This window comes from Lissotriton vulgaris, chromosome 2_1 (assembly GCF_964263255.1).
Source record: "Lissotriton vulgaris chromosome 2_1, aLisVul1.2, whole genome shotgun sequence".
Classification (NCBI taxonomy): Eukaryota; Metazoa; Chordata; class Amphibia; order Caudata; family Salamandridae; genus Lissotriton; species Lissotriton vulgaris.
Window position 1 is genome coordinate 376,254,115 of NC_141687.1, and position 15,324 is coordinate 376,269,438.

Consider the following 15,324-nt stretch of genomic DNA (forward strand, 5'->3'; position numbering starts at 1 on the left):
ATTAATTGTGTGGTTTTGAAATTAACCAACATAGAATAGAATGCACACACACAAACACACGTGGGATACTAATTTCCATGTGTTGTGAACCATAATCTACGAATTAAGTGAAGTTGTCATGTTTATTCTGTACGCATTTGTCATAATCTAATTGAAATTTGCATGAATATGCTTTTTGTCTGTTTAACTGTGGCATAAATGATGGAGAATGGTGAGTAAAACATACTTATGTGTTGCTTATTCGCTAGATAATAACTAATTGGGTTACCTTAGAATGGAGGGATGTAAACAGAAGGGCTATATTTCGAAAATTAACTTTTATTTGTGTTTGTTTCTATGATAGTTCCCATTTGGCCTATGCGAACTACTTTAAATGGACGCTGTCTGCAACTCCGAGTTTTTGATGATGTACGCATGCGTGACAGAACTTGAGAAAAGCGCAAGCAGCCTGTGTCTGTGCAGAATGGGTCAAGGACAGTGTGGCCTGGCTACCTGAATGAATGCCAACAAATTTGAATGTCAGCATCGTGAGCATGGGAAAATCATCTCAACTATCCACTTAAAAGACACAAGCTGGAAAAAAAACTGCTACGGACAATAGAGACTTTCTTTTTCAAACATAATGATGACTTTGCGGAAATGTGAACAATAAGGTGATGAGGTTATGCTCATCCACCCCTCGACTTGACCAATCAGGACAGTCTAAGACCCCAAAAGTTACAACTTTTAGATAAATAAGTTAGTGAAAAAGGGTATAAAGGAGGACGTTTGGAAGGATGAAAAAGCTTGCTTTTTGATTTTATCTTTGCACCCCGGCATGCTGCCGGACTGCTGATTCCCTCTATGGCGCAAGGACTTTGAAATTTTTCTGAACTTTAACTTTTGAATGGGTGCATAGTCCTTATGGGAGGTGAACATCGAGAGAGAATAGAGAGGTGGGCTTTGGGAACTATTCTGTCCTTATGCTGATGTCCGTGTTCTGAAATCTTGGTAATATGATTTTTAGGTTTATTTTCTGAACTATTATGTTAATAACTATAAATGTTTTGAATTTAATCACTTTTATTTCCTAGGCTATTGATGTTTAAATGACTATTAAATTAAAGTAAAATAAAAGAGAGGTCATGCTAGGAGATTTAGTCTCTAAAATAAAAATTAAATAAATGGAGAATTAAGCTAGTCTTGTTGTCCTTTAGTTAACTTTTACTAGTAGATCCAGTGACAAATAATGATGGTGTGTTTAAATGTTTCTTAATATAAACCATGGTAATAGAAATAAACTGCATATGTATATAATGTCCAAAGTTTAGTATTAATTTAGACACATGGCTATAATCCATCAGCTCTCCTTTGGTCTTCACCAAATCCTCGGAGCAGGGTAAATATATTTTTGAGTGACTTGCAGTGTTAAGGGCCCCACTGATGAGTAATGTATGAATAGCTCTTTAGGATAAGGTGATGGTTTTACAGAGAATTTCTGGAGCCGCGCTGCATCACACCCAAACCATTCTTATAGTTTTTGGGCCTAGAGTAGTATAAATTTTCACACTCGTAGGAGTGTGGTGGTTAATAATTGTGTTGGTACAGTCATTGACATACTGGAAGGTGCAATGGATGGTGCAAGCTGCAGTGGCCTCCTGATGAGAGCCCTGACACGTTTTCTTTTTTTTTCACAAATTAAGCCCTGGCTAGGGCAAGCATAATATTTATTTATTTAAACTTGTAAGGCGCACAGCTACCCGCAATCGGTTTCCCGGTGCCAAGGGAAAGACTGAAGAAGAAAAACTACAAGACTTAAAGGAGGGACGGCTGTTCAAAGAAAACAGTGCTTACTTAAAAAACCTATTGCTGAAAAAGCCAAGTTTTTAGTCACTTACGGAACTTAACAAAGTTAGTTTCCAACTTCAGACTCACAGGCAAGGTGGTTCCACATTTTAGTGGCCAGATGCGAAAAGGAGCGACCGCCCATCTTCACCAGCTTAAATCTAGGAACGACAAAGTCTCCCTTACCTGCAGATCTAAGGGTACGGCTAGGAGTATAGGCATGAATAAGATTTTGTAGATATTTGGGGGCAGAGCCTTGTTTAATCTTGAAAATATAACACAAGGCCTTAAACTTAATTCTATTTTTAATTTCTAGCCAGTGCAAATCGCGAAGGGCAGGGAGTGCTGATACTCTCCTGGGAACATTGCGTAGCAGCCTTGCGGCCGCATTTTGAGCTACCTGAGGTTTTCTCAGCGTAGTCAGATCAGCGCCAAGGTACAGGACATTCCCGTAGTCCAGGCGTGATGTTATCAAAGCCTGGACCACTGTCCTTTGGGTGTTGGTCGGAAGCATCCACAGGATTTTTTGGAGCCATTTGAGAGTGGCAAAACAGATGGCAGCCACTTTGACAGCCTGTTGACGCATCGTAAGCTTGTCATCAATTAAGAAACCGAGGTTGCGCACCTGAGCCACAGGCTTGGGAATAAGACCCATACTTTCGGGCCAATGTTGTGGGCCCCTGAGATCTTTGTCTTTACCCAGGATTACAATCTCGGTCTTATCACCGTTCAGCCTCAAGAAGTTTGCCTTCATCCAATCAGCCACCCGAGACAGCCCCAGTTTAAGAGCCGAGACATTGCTGCCATCCCCTCCAGATAGAGTGAAAATGATCTGTGTGTCATCGGCGTACGAGAATAACGTTAGGCCAGCTCCTTCCACAATAGTGGCCAGGGGTCTAATATAGATGTTAAAAAGTAATGGACTAAGGATAGACCCCTGGGGCACGCCGTACGCCGATGCACACATTTTAGATGATGCTTTAGCCGAGAAAACCTGGAAGGTACGTCCTCTCAGAAAAGAAGCTATCCAAGTAAGGGCCGAATCCCCAACTCCCAGAGATTGAAGGGATGAGAGAAGAATGGAATGAGACACAGTATCGAAAGCTGCGCTTAAATCCAATAGGATAAGCGCTGATGTCTCCCCGCGATCGACACTGTGTCTCAAATACTCGTTAACTCCCAAAAGAGTGGTTTCTGTGGAGTAGTGGGCCCTGAACCCAGATTAAGATGGATGCAGGTAGCCTACACTCTTCACTAAATGTGATAATTGAGAGTTGATGTGTCTCTCCAAGATTTTATAGATGTTATCGCTTTCTCCCACCTGCTCTTTGTCTACATTTAACACTGGGTAAGGTCACTACCTGCTCCTTTCATGGATTACTTGGCATCGCGGTAGCCCCATCTCTTGCCCTCCTTCCAGTCACTAGTATTCATTGCCAGTGCCAGCAGATTATCCCCTGTTCTTTGCTGATGGACAACTCAAAAGAGTCTGCTTCTTGCAGAAATTCTGCAGAGTCCTCTTAGGCACATGACTGGTAACTCAATAGAATGAAGGCAGCCTTGCTGCAGAAACGGGATCCCCATGAGTATTCTTCTTGCAAATTAACAATCAGCTCAGCATAAAACGGGACACAGGGCAAAACGGAGGGAGGAGGATGGCTTGTATGTATCTATCAGATGTTCCAAGTAGAGGTCTTGTTGGAAACAAGTGTGTCTAGCCACAAACTGCATTTCATTTTATGCAGTCGTTTTGAGATCTCCCTCATGATAAAGTACAGGGAAAAGTTTTTAAAAAAGTGTAGTCAAATTGAAAAAAATGAGTAAAAAATATTTTATGTTAAATAGTATTGTAAATTAATTATATATATTTCTTTTTAATGTAGAACAAAATAAAAATGTTATTTCATTAATAATGTATTCATTTCAAATATATTACATTCAATTAATTAAGGTTAAATAAGATAAATGTCCACCGAATGTAAAAAATAAAATATATTTTTAATATGTATAAATAATTAATAGAAGTGGTTATAGAATTAGTTAAAATGTATGTCATTGTATATTGTATGTTTTTAAAAGACCAATTCTTTTGCCATTTTTCAAAGAATACTTTGTTCTCAACAAATCTACATTGTAAGTACATGTTTCTCCCTTTTGGTCACCCACCCCAGCTCGACCTCCTATTGCGATGTCCAGCTTGGATGCCATCAATCGACTCTTCCGTGCTCTCCAGCCCATAGTAGGCCCACCATTACCTCAAACTTGTTCAAACTTACGGGGACTGCCAAGTGCAGTATAGATCATCTCTTTGAACTTTGAGCACCAGTCCATGCCCTTTCCTCCAGGTTGTCATAGGGGGTACAGTGGGGGATCTCCAGTGTTTAGCTATGTCTCTTTTGGCCAATTAGGTCCCCGGCCCTACCAATGTCCTGTCTCATCAGAGGCCATCCATATTGTCAAGTCATTACGTCGCAAGGTTTTCCTGGCGTAGATATTTAAATTGGAGGAGGCAGAGCCATGCAGGAATTGCCAAGGTACGAGAAGGCATGCACGCGTATTGCTAGTACGCCTCATCCAGGGGCCAACCCTCTCTTCCCGTCGTTCCCTCAAAGTATCCAATTGGGTGGGTGAGTATGTAATTAAGGTCCTATATACCTGGAAAATCCCTCCTTTACCCAAGTGACTTATCAACACCAAGGCCTCGAGAGGAATATACTCCGGAAATTCCTCAAGAGCCTTCCGATAAATGGCAAGGGCATGACGAAGCTGCAGATATCTAAAAACATGTAACTTATGCTTATTGAATTCAATCTGCAGTTCTTGGAATTAACGGATACCGGACCTGGCCTTGACATTGATCAAATATGATATTCCAACGCTGTCCCATTCGTGGAATCCTGCAAGCTGCGGCACCCGTATCACCTGTGCCAACCATCTTACCGCCCACAGGGTAGTCTCCAGAGTACGTCTGTGATCTCACCTTGGTTGGTGCGGACAAGTGTGCAGGGATTGGTGCATGTTGGACTTGGCCATTTTTGCAGGGTTATCCCCAAACGCTTTGCTTCTTCCTGCTATTTTTTCCTGACCTGTAGTTGTTGGCTTTAGGACCCTGGGCACTTTAACAATGCTAATCAGTGCCAATGTGAATGTGCTCCCTGTGTAAATTGTGTTTATGGATTGATGTTTCCATGATAGGCATATCTGATTTACTGGTAAGTCCCTAGTGAAATGCAGTGAGTGTGCCAGGGCCTGTAAATCAAATGCTACTAGTGGCCCTGCAGCACTGATTGTGCCCTCCATATGAGTATCTCTAAAAAGGTATCTCCGGTCTGCCACTACAGTGCCTGCGGGCAGTTTTAAACTGCCATGTCGACTTGGCAAGTGCACCCTCTTGCCTGGCCCTAACCTTCCCCTTTCTTACATGTAAGGCACCCGCATGGTAGGCCACAGGTACCCTCATGGGCAGGGTGCAGTGTATGTGAAAGGTAGGACATGTACTGGTGTGTGTGACATGTCCTGATAGTGAAATACTGCCAATTTTGTTTTTCACTATTGAAAAGCTATCTACTAAGGGCGGGCAGGGTACTCCGCTCTGCCAGCGGAGTTTTACCAACTCCGCACTTCGCTGGGAACATGGAGTTGATGCAAAACTCAGACTCTGTGGCGGAGCGGAGTACGCCGCTTGGGCCCTGCGCCAAAAAAAAGATAAGACCCACTTACCTACTCTCTGATGGTGTCTTCGGCCCGTCCTCCACCTCGCCGTGGTGTCTTTCCTCCTCGCCGCCGCCTCCTCGTTGCAACTGCTGCAAACCCCTACATTTTACGTTATTTTAAGTCTTGCGTGGACTGTGCAAGCGCAGTCCACGCAAGAAGTAAATGTTGAGGGTTGCGACCGGCAATGATGAGGACGGTGGTGGCGGCAAGGAGGAGAGACACCACGGAGAGATGGAGGACAACACGCAGACACCACTAGAGAGCAAGTACGTGGATTTTTTAATCTTTTTTGTATTGTAGGTGGGACTGGGGTGGAACGGAGCGGAGTGGAGTTCCACTGAGTTTTCTTAAAACTGCGTGGAACTCTGCAAAATGCCACTCCGCATACTCCGCCCAGGGTTACTATCTACCCCATTGGATGGAATGGAAAATACTTTGTAACATCTTACAAGTATAACTTCCCACTGGGACAAGATAGAGAAATAAAGTTTAGTCTCCCTGAACTCAGAATTTAATAACACATCTTTTAGTAAAGATGATTTTTAAATTGTGTGTTTGAAAATGCCAATTTAGAAAGTATGCATTTTTTTGTTTAAACATTCTGTGTGCCTCTGCCTGTTTGTGTATTGACTGTCCGGTTTTGGAGTGACAGGGGCTGAAGATGTGCATTCACTCTAGACAGACACTGGGGGGGGGGGTGTGCCTGGTCCTCAGAGCTGGGCTGAATAGACCCTGGCTGTATTTAGAGTAGTGGGAGGAGATTTCCTTGCACCTGAATAGGGTCTGCCTTACTTGCGCATTGATATCGCCAACCTCTGCAGTCATGCTGCACCAGTGAATACAGAACTGGTTTGAACTGGGCTCAGAGACGTTTGCACAAAGAGAACCAAGACATTTTGGGGTATGAGTATTAGACCTAAAACCCCTAAATTTTAGATAATTTCTGGAAATCAAGAGGAATTTTTGCCAAGGAAAGCAGCTGGAGAAACTGAGGAGAAATACTGCCACTTTGCTGTGTGCTGTCTGGGGTTGGCCTGCAGTGGCTGTTTCTGCCAAGGAAAGGAGAAGGACTTTGTTGTGTGCTGTGTCCCCTGCTTAAGGAAGATCTCCACGGCTTGAGTAGGGCTTGCCTCCTGTTCTAAAGTCTCAGGGACACAAAGACTTCGCCCCCAGCTCCGCTGAACTTCCTTGCTGGGAGTTCTGACCTGCCTAGAGGTGCCTGTGACTGTGTTGGGCCTCTAGAGGTTGTTCTGCTGTTGGGAGCTGGCAAAGCAACACAACTACAAGAAAATCGACGCATCGCTCTTCTTGTGTGTAAGTTTACTTTTGTGAAAAGGCTTAGGTGTCAGAAAGGGAGCGCTTATAAATGAAGTTCCCACTGTCTTTTACTCACCTAACTCTCTGCATAAGCTTTAAATAGAAAGCACCACGAGAGAAACAAGCCTGATCTCAGCGGAAGAAGCTACTGTCTTTTCAACGCATATTGTTCAAAGGAGGATTGTAGAGGTGGGCGAGCCACTGAAAGCTTGAGCCAGGTTCAAGTCTGAAGCCTTGCTCTGGGCTCTTCAAGCTCATAACGTGCTAAGCTTTCATCTAGCGTTTGTTTGCCACCCTCGCTCTACCCAGGATGTGCAGGTGCGGCAAGAGCTGCCAACTTTGAAATTGGGTAACCAGGTTTGAGTCTTGGCCCGACTCAATATCCTGTAAGTCTGGGAAAATTACTTCATCTCCTCATACCTATAAAACATGAATGTCACCGTCTGCAAGGTAACTGGTGTTCATGTAACACACTCCAATACCTTTGGGTCGAGTTTATGCTATATAACAATGGCACAAAAATGCACAAAAAGTAAAAACAAATATTAAAATAAAAAAGGAAAGTCAAATAGATACCTTTTTAGTGGCTGATTTGTGCAACCTGAAACCAGAAAACCTGGATAAATTGCAGCTTCCCTTCTTAAATTGTGTGATCTTAGGCAACTATTTTATTTCACCAAAACTCCATTTTCTTCATATTCGCCTCTGAAAGCACTTTCAAATACATGAGTTTAGAATACCGGCTGCACAAAAAACTATTGAGTTTGATGCAGTAGACTGTAATGTTACTCTATAATAATCGGGGGTCACATACAGGGTTCACATGACAACAGTCTTGTCTCTTGGTTCACAAATGGCACTGTCGCCAGTCATGGGGGGCTAGTTCTTCCAGCAATATGCAGAGTGGAGATGCAGGGAATCTAAGAAGAGGTGAAATAAACCAAAGCCTCGTTAACATGTAAATGTTTTTTTAAGGGCCTGTGAAGTACTCTGTGTGGCTACAAGAAAGTGGACGCCAGCCCACAGCAGCTCAAAAACTGTGTGCGCGCCCAGGAAGCTGTCTCAGCCGGGCAGACACACACGAGGGGGAGGGGGGCGGATTACCCTTCCAGCCCAATGGGCGTTGCGCGCCTGGTGTCCTGTACAACAGATGCTGGGGTTTGAGGCTTTTGAGGTGAAGGACGGCCTTGGTGCGAACAAAACAAAACTGTGAGACAGGAAGGCAGGGCAAAATCGAGCAGGTTAAAGGAAAGGGGCATGAAAAAAAGATGGGAGGGAAGAAAGAACGGGTGACAGGAGGAGAAGAAGAAGGAATAAAGGAAGGAATGCAGGTGAGGGAAGAAGGAAGGCAGATGAGGGAAGGAGGAAGGAGGGATAGAGAAAAGACAGATGGAAGAAAGGACAGACAGAAGGAAAGAGTGAAGGATGGAATAATGGAAGATAGGCAGGAAAGAAAGGTGGTAAGCAAGAGAGCAGGGAAAGGAGAAAGAATGGAGAGTTCGGGATACTGGGGCAAAGGATGGAGCGGACGGGGATAGTATGGAGGGACAAAGACAATGAGGGAAGGAACGACTGGGAACGCGAGAAGGAAAGGGAGGGGTGTAAAAAACGTAATGCAGAAGGAAACAAGGAAGGTAGGAAGGATGGACAGGAGCAGGGCCGGACTGGGAACAGAAACCGGCCCTGGCAAACTGCTCAGCCATGGGTTGAGGGGGAGTGCAGCCGGGCATTTTGAGAGGGTCGGTTTCGTCCGATTTTGTTACAGGGGGCTGATATTGCCAACCCCTGGCAACAAAAACCCCCCAGGGGCTGAAAACCAGCCCCCACCCTAGCGGCCCACCGGGGAAACGGCTGGTGCCCGCTATGGCCAGTCCGGCCCTGGACAGGGGAGGGAAGGTAGGGCTGAGCAGAGCGAGGGAGGGGGAAAGAAGGAAGGTAGGCGGACAGGGAAAGAACCTAGGGAGAGAAAGAGAAAGGGGGCAACGAGGGAAGGAATAACAGGAATGAGAAAATAATGGGGCAAGAGAAAGAAGGAAAACGAAAAGGCGAGGGAATAAAGAAGGCGAAGTTGAAAGAACAAAGAACCAAAGCGCAGTGTGAAGATGCAGTTAGGTAGGGGGAGAGAAGGATGCAAGAGAGGAAGAACTGGGGGCATATTCACGAAGAGCCGTCCAGACCCAGCAGAAAAATCACAAATAATGTCGGGGCTGGAGGCGGCAATTGGCAGAGCAGAGGAACACATGCTGACTTCATAAATCTGGGACAGGAGGCCAGGAGGCGCCCCCCTCCACGAGTCTTACCAGGGCCATTAACTCTCAGCAGGACTCCCAGAGAAAGGCTCAGAGAGCAGGGAATGAGTGCAGGTGCCGCGGCTGGGCTTTGAATCAAGGCGTGAGTGCCGCTTTCACAGCCAGGATCCAGTGAGGGGGCGGGAGCGGCTCAGAGAGGCAGTCACTGACTGCGCCGCTGCAGCTGGAATCAGGGAGTGCAGAGTGAGAGCAGCACCCGCAAAAAGGCCGAGAGAGTGTGGGAAGCTCCTGCCAAAGGGCAGAGAGGGACTGCAGCTCCCACCGCGGCCAGGCTTGAGCGAGGGTCGAAAACATCTCCTGCATCCACAAAGCGCCCAGTCACTGCAACTCGTGCAGCTGGTATCAGAGAGTGACAAGTGAGAGCAGCTCCCGCAAAGGGCGGAGAGCGTCGGGGGCCAGTGCAGCCCTGGCAAAAAGGCAGAGTAGAGATCGAGCAGTGACTGCAGCTCGCGCAGCTGGCATCAGAGACTGAAGAATGAGCGCAGCTCCCGCAAAAAGGACGAGAGTGACTGCAGCTCCCACCTGGCCAGGCCTGAGTGAGGAGCGAGAACGGCTCCTGCGCCCAGAAAGCGCGCAATCATTGCAGCTGGAGCAGCTGGTACCAGAGAGTGAGGAGTGAGTGCAGTTCCTGCAAGAAGGAACAGAGTGAGTGCAGCTCACTCAGACAGTGAAAAAGAGAGTGCAACTCCCGCAAAATGGCACAGAGAGTATGGAGTAAATATAGCTCCTACAAAAATGAAAACATTGAGGAGTGTAGTTTCTGCAGCTAGAATCCGAGATGGAGGAGCGAGTTCAAATCCTGGAAAAGGGCACAGAGTGAGGAGTTCAGCACTCACAACTGGAATGAGAGAATGAGGAGCCGAGTGACTACAGAGTGAGGAGTGAGTGTAGCTTCTGTGAATGGGAATGCAGTGAGGAGTGCAACTCGTTCAAGCGGAATCAGCACGAGGAGTGAGTGCAGCTCCCGCAAAGGAACCGGAAGAGTGAGGATTAAGTCCAGCTCATATAGCCTGGAAGACCAGCATTTGCAATGCAATAGGTCTCGCATTTACGAGAGTTTGAGCTATTGGCAATGCAAAAGCTTACACTCTTGCAAATGTGAGACCTATTGCATTGAAAACTACTAGTGCCCATGCAGCGCTTTCACATTCATGGAGGCCGCACCCCTTTCGTTAGGCAAGCCACATCTGAAGAAAAGGGCGCGGCTGACATTAAAGTGAAACCACGGCAAGGGGTGCTTTGACAAAAAAAAGCATCTGTTTGTCAAGTTGACAAACAGAAGGTTTGTTTTTTGTAAAAGCGCCCATGCCGTGCTTTTACTTTAATAGCGGCTGCACACCTTTCTTTATACGGTGCTTATCTAAAGAAAGGGGTGGAGCCTCCATGAATATGAAAGCACCGCATAGGCGCTAGTAAACAAAAATAAATAAATAAGAGTGGCCGCTATACTTAAAGCGAACCATGCTGCTAAAATAAAGAAAGAAAGAAATACAGCCACTATAGTTAAAGTGGACCACCATTTGTAACAAAAATATAAGTGGGCGGCATGTTGTGATGTAGTGGGTGGTATAGGGGCACATAACTAAACAAAATAGTGCTAACAGTCAAGATAAAGCAGAATGTGTAACAAGCCAAGTAAAAGGTCCAGTCTTTACCCTTCACCAAACATAACTAAATCATACCAAGGACAACCAGGAAAGCTTCCAACTTAAAAATTATGCTAATTGGTCGGACTTCGAACTCATGGCGGAAAATTAGGTCTTCAATATAATTGCGAGCTTAAAGCCTAATTCCAACACTATGGACCCCCTCCCATTAATGATAGTACAAAAACTCAACCACATCATTGCCCTTTTCTGGACAAAATATCATCAACTCCTCTCTCACATCAGGTTGTGTCCCAGACGCCCTTCAACTAGGACAAATCACACTCATACTCAAGAAACCAGGGGCCGACCCTAACAATCTCAACAACCTCAGACCTATCTCCAAGCTCCCATTCCTAGCTAAAACCTTTGAGAAGTGCGTTATCCAACAACTTTACATACATATTGATGATTTCAACCTCCTCAACACCTTTCAATCGGGAATCAGGAAAGGTTGTAGCACCGAAACAGCTATGATTATTATTTCAGATGATATCCACAGAGCCTTAGATGAAGGTGAAGCTTGTCTTCTCATCCAGGTGAAGCTTGTCTTCTCATCCTTATTGACCTATCAGTGACTTTCGACACAATACATCATTCAGCTTTACTTGAGACTTTGAAGAGGCGCTCTGGCATTAATGGCATAGTACTAAAATGGTTCACTTCCTTGCTTCAGCACCGTTCGCAACAAATTAAAATCAACTCCTGTCTCTCTATGCCAACACGAGTCACATTTAGGGTCCCGCAAGCCCTGATCCGCGCCCCATCCCTCTTCAATCTCTTTATGGAACCCCTTACAATCATTCTGAAACAAGCAGGAGTTAAATTTCACCAATATGCAGATGACACAAAAATCTACTACAAAATCGAATCACCCAGAGACATCCAACACCTCAATGTCACACTAAACAAGATCTAAACTTGGTTTAACGCAAACCATTTAAAGCTGAACCCAGACTAAACGGAATTAATACTGTTCTCACCGATCAATCCAAGACTGGCTCATGAATCTTGATGCCCTAAACTGCTCTCTCATCCTATCCGACTTGGTAAAGTCACTAGGCATTACCCTAGATAAGAACTTGTCAATGAAGGAGCACATCAACAACTCTGCAAAAAGTGAGCTTTACTCACTAAAACACATCAAGAAAAGTAAACCTTTCATTCCCCAGGATGTTCTCAAAACAATAATACAATCCCTAGTCCTCTCTAAACTGGACTATAGGAACGCCATCCTAACAGGGATGCCAAAAGCTAACCTAGCCCCACCAAGGTCAGTCCTTAACATGGCAGCTCGAATCATAACTTGTGTAAAAAGGTTTGAACACATCACACCAACTCTCAACTCCCTCAACTGGAGTCCCATTGAAAGTAGATGTATTTAAAAATTGGCCTGCATCACACATAAAACCCTTCACTCACATTCCCCCAACTACATAAACAGCAAACTGGTAAAAGCAGGAAGATCAAGAACTCAGAGAAGCTCCAACTCACTTCTTCTCATCCCTCCGAAATTGAAAAGGAAAACCACTCAGTACCGATCCTTTTCTGGTAAAGTAACCAGGATGTGGAACGCACTCCCTATAGGACCTCAGATGCAACCCCTCCTTCTCCTAATTCCAAAGGGACCTGAAACTCCTCTTCAACAAATACTTTACCGACCAAGTCAACTAACCTAGATTTCAATAACCTAGTTGACTCCCCTCTCACTTGATCATCAAGGATAGGTGGTTATTTGACTGTTTCAACTACCTGAGCTTTCGCCCCAATTATTATGTTTTGCTTATATCTTTATGCATCCTTATGTCCTGCTATGAAATGCAATTTCTTTCCTTTGTGTATGTAAAGCGCTCTGGTACCCACGGGTCAAGCTAGTGCTATAGAACACGTATAAAAGAAATAAATTAAATAAATAAAAATGTATATGAGGTAACAAATGCAGGCAAGGGAGTACAAAGGAGGGACTAACAAGCCTAATATCGACTCGGAAGCCAGTGTTTATGAAGGACAATGACACAAGCCAATTAAAAATATGGGCGGTACCACTTGTTAGAGACTTAGAGGTGCTAAAGGCTTGGCCCATTGGGGATCAACTGACCAGTCATCTTGTTTCGAGGAAAGAATACTAAGCTGGTTAGCAGGAACGCAGTGTACTTCAGTCAGAGTCGCATCAAATACCACTCAAAAAGTGGGGGGACTGCTGCAACAAAAACCCAGTTTCCTACAATGAGGAGTAAGTGTAGCCCCACCAGCCAAGCTAAGAGTGGGTTTACATCACAATCAGAGGGAGGAATTAGTGAGACTCCTACAGCCAGTGTAGAAACCGAGGAGTGAGGGTAGCTCCCACAAAAGGACAAAACAGTGAGGAGCAAGTGCCGTTATTGCAGCCGATCTCAGTCTGAATAGTGTGTGCAACCCCTAGAGTGGGTTTACTGAAAAAAAAGTGTAGAATCCTACATGAAATAAATAACTCTGTCATCACATATGATGGAAAAAGAACATTTATTGAAATACGAGCAGCACGGGGATGGGCAGCTGGCAGCTGAATGTCCAACAAGAGGAAGTGTTCCACAACCTTTTATTGTCTAAAACCATAAAAGAAGGCATCACAATACATGCAATACATGTCCAGTAAAATCACAAAAAATAGGATAGATCCTCAGAAACCATGGACGGGGGCGTCACCTGCCCATCACCAGACTCAGCAGATTACACAGAAATATTGAACACCAGGCCAATCAGGAGAGGCCAACACTGCGTGATACCTGCATGGTGAAAGGTGATGGGGTTGTTGCTACTCACGTGTCCTTTATTTGTGACAGTTGGGACTTTCCAAGCTAATGCAATGTGCTAGTAACTGTAAATGCTGTCTGAAAGATTTATAATATTTGGGACACAAACGTTTTGCCACTTATAAATATGGTGTGGCCAAATGCCTGTTGCTAAGCTATCATCATGTGCTCTGTGGATGATGTTCCTGAGCAAGTCTTGCATTGCGATACAGCTTACTTACAGCAAAAAGTAGATTAGTTCACCTGAGGTCATTTCTCTTCTGTGCACGTTCTACAGGCCTTTTGTAGTTATTGAGAGTCACAAAGGTGGTTAGGCTGTTGGCATCAGGGAGCACTAAAAATAGCTTCCACAACAGTGGGTGTAGTCAGGTTTACATCACCGATAGAGTGCACCAACTACAGCCCAGAGAGCCAGGAGAGAGCTGTGAGTGACCAAGTGCAGCTAACTGCTCAGAGCGTGAGGAAAGGGTTCGGATGACAAAGCAACAAGTGAGAGAGCAAATTCAACAGCTAGTCTAAGAGGGTACGTGCTTCTCGGACACCCATATTGGAGTGCAAGGGTAGAGAGAGGTTCCCACAGTGCTCGGATTGAGGAGTGAGTGCATTTCCTACTGCCAGGCTCAGAGAAATAAGCGTTGTTCACAAAGCAAAGCTCAGGGAAAGAGGAGTGGCTGCAGCAATTTGCAGACTGGCTCATTAGAGACTGTGAGTGTGAATCCCACTGATGGGCCTTCGGAAGGACGACTGAGCGCAGCTCCCATAGGTGGGCTATTATGTGTGAATCCCACTGATGGGCCCTCTGAAGGACGACTGAGCGCAGCTCCCATAGGTGGGCTATTATGTAAAACGTTTTAAATAAATGCAATCTTCACTGACCAGGTTTCATGGACGAGACACTAACTTGTACACTTGTCTAACTGCCTGTTCATGGGGAGGCGAATTAATCAATTTCTAACTGACTCTAAAGGGCTGGGGTGAGTAGAATACCTTGCGATTGGACATCCAGTTGTTGGAATCCCCCAGGAGTCTTGAGTTCCAATTCCCAACCGAATAAAAAAAAACTAAGAAGGTATTCCGGCCGGACTGCCGAGTTCTTCTAAAAACAATAGCTCCAGGGACTCCGAGCTAGCACCATGAGGCTCCTAGACTTCATCTTGGCTTTTGTATTTATGACATCATTCACCTGGAGGATGCAAAAGGAAGACTTTTCCTTGCAGGCTTTGAATTGCAAATGTTCCTACTAACAGTTCCAGGCGATTGATGTGAATACAAGATTCTTCTTGAGACTGAAAACCTCCGAATAACTCCAATAATTATGCGGCTGAAGTTGTTTCTCCATCCGAGTTTGCTGGCATTGCACTCCATGATGGTATTTAGAAGCGAACTGATCATGGATCTCTCGTCGCATGCTTCCAGACTGGTCAAACCCCAATGTAATTCCTGCAGGTACACAATGACCAGTTTACAGGAAGGCTGGCATGGGCAAGGGACAGAGACAGGCGTTCTACTCATCCACCTGAGACATTCCTGCAGAAATATCAGGAGGCATGATTTGGGGTCTATAATAATTGCCAAGACTTTATTTGACTGGATGGGATGGGTAGCAGGGAAATTACGTGAAAAAGACTATGGAGTCCAGGGTGTGGAAGAGGGCTATCACTAGGGAGACTGTGATGTAAAATACCAAAACTGATCCAGCAACAATATGTCTTTGTGATGTTT

General features: G+C 45.0%; 1 protein-coding gene across 1 annotated transcript in view; it reads right to left on the reverse strand.

The window, feature by feature from the left end:
- DPH1 (diphthamide biosynthesis 1) overlaps nucleotides 1-15,324 on the reverse strand; it is a 1,562,622-nt gene that overhangs the window by 503,403 nt on the left and 1,043,895 nt on the right. The gene's annotated exons all lie outside the window — the stretch shown is intronic.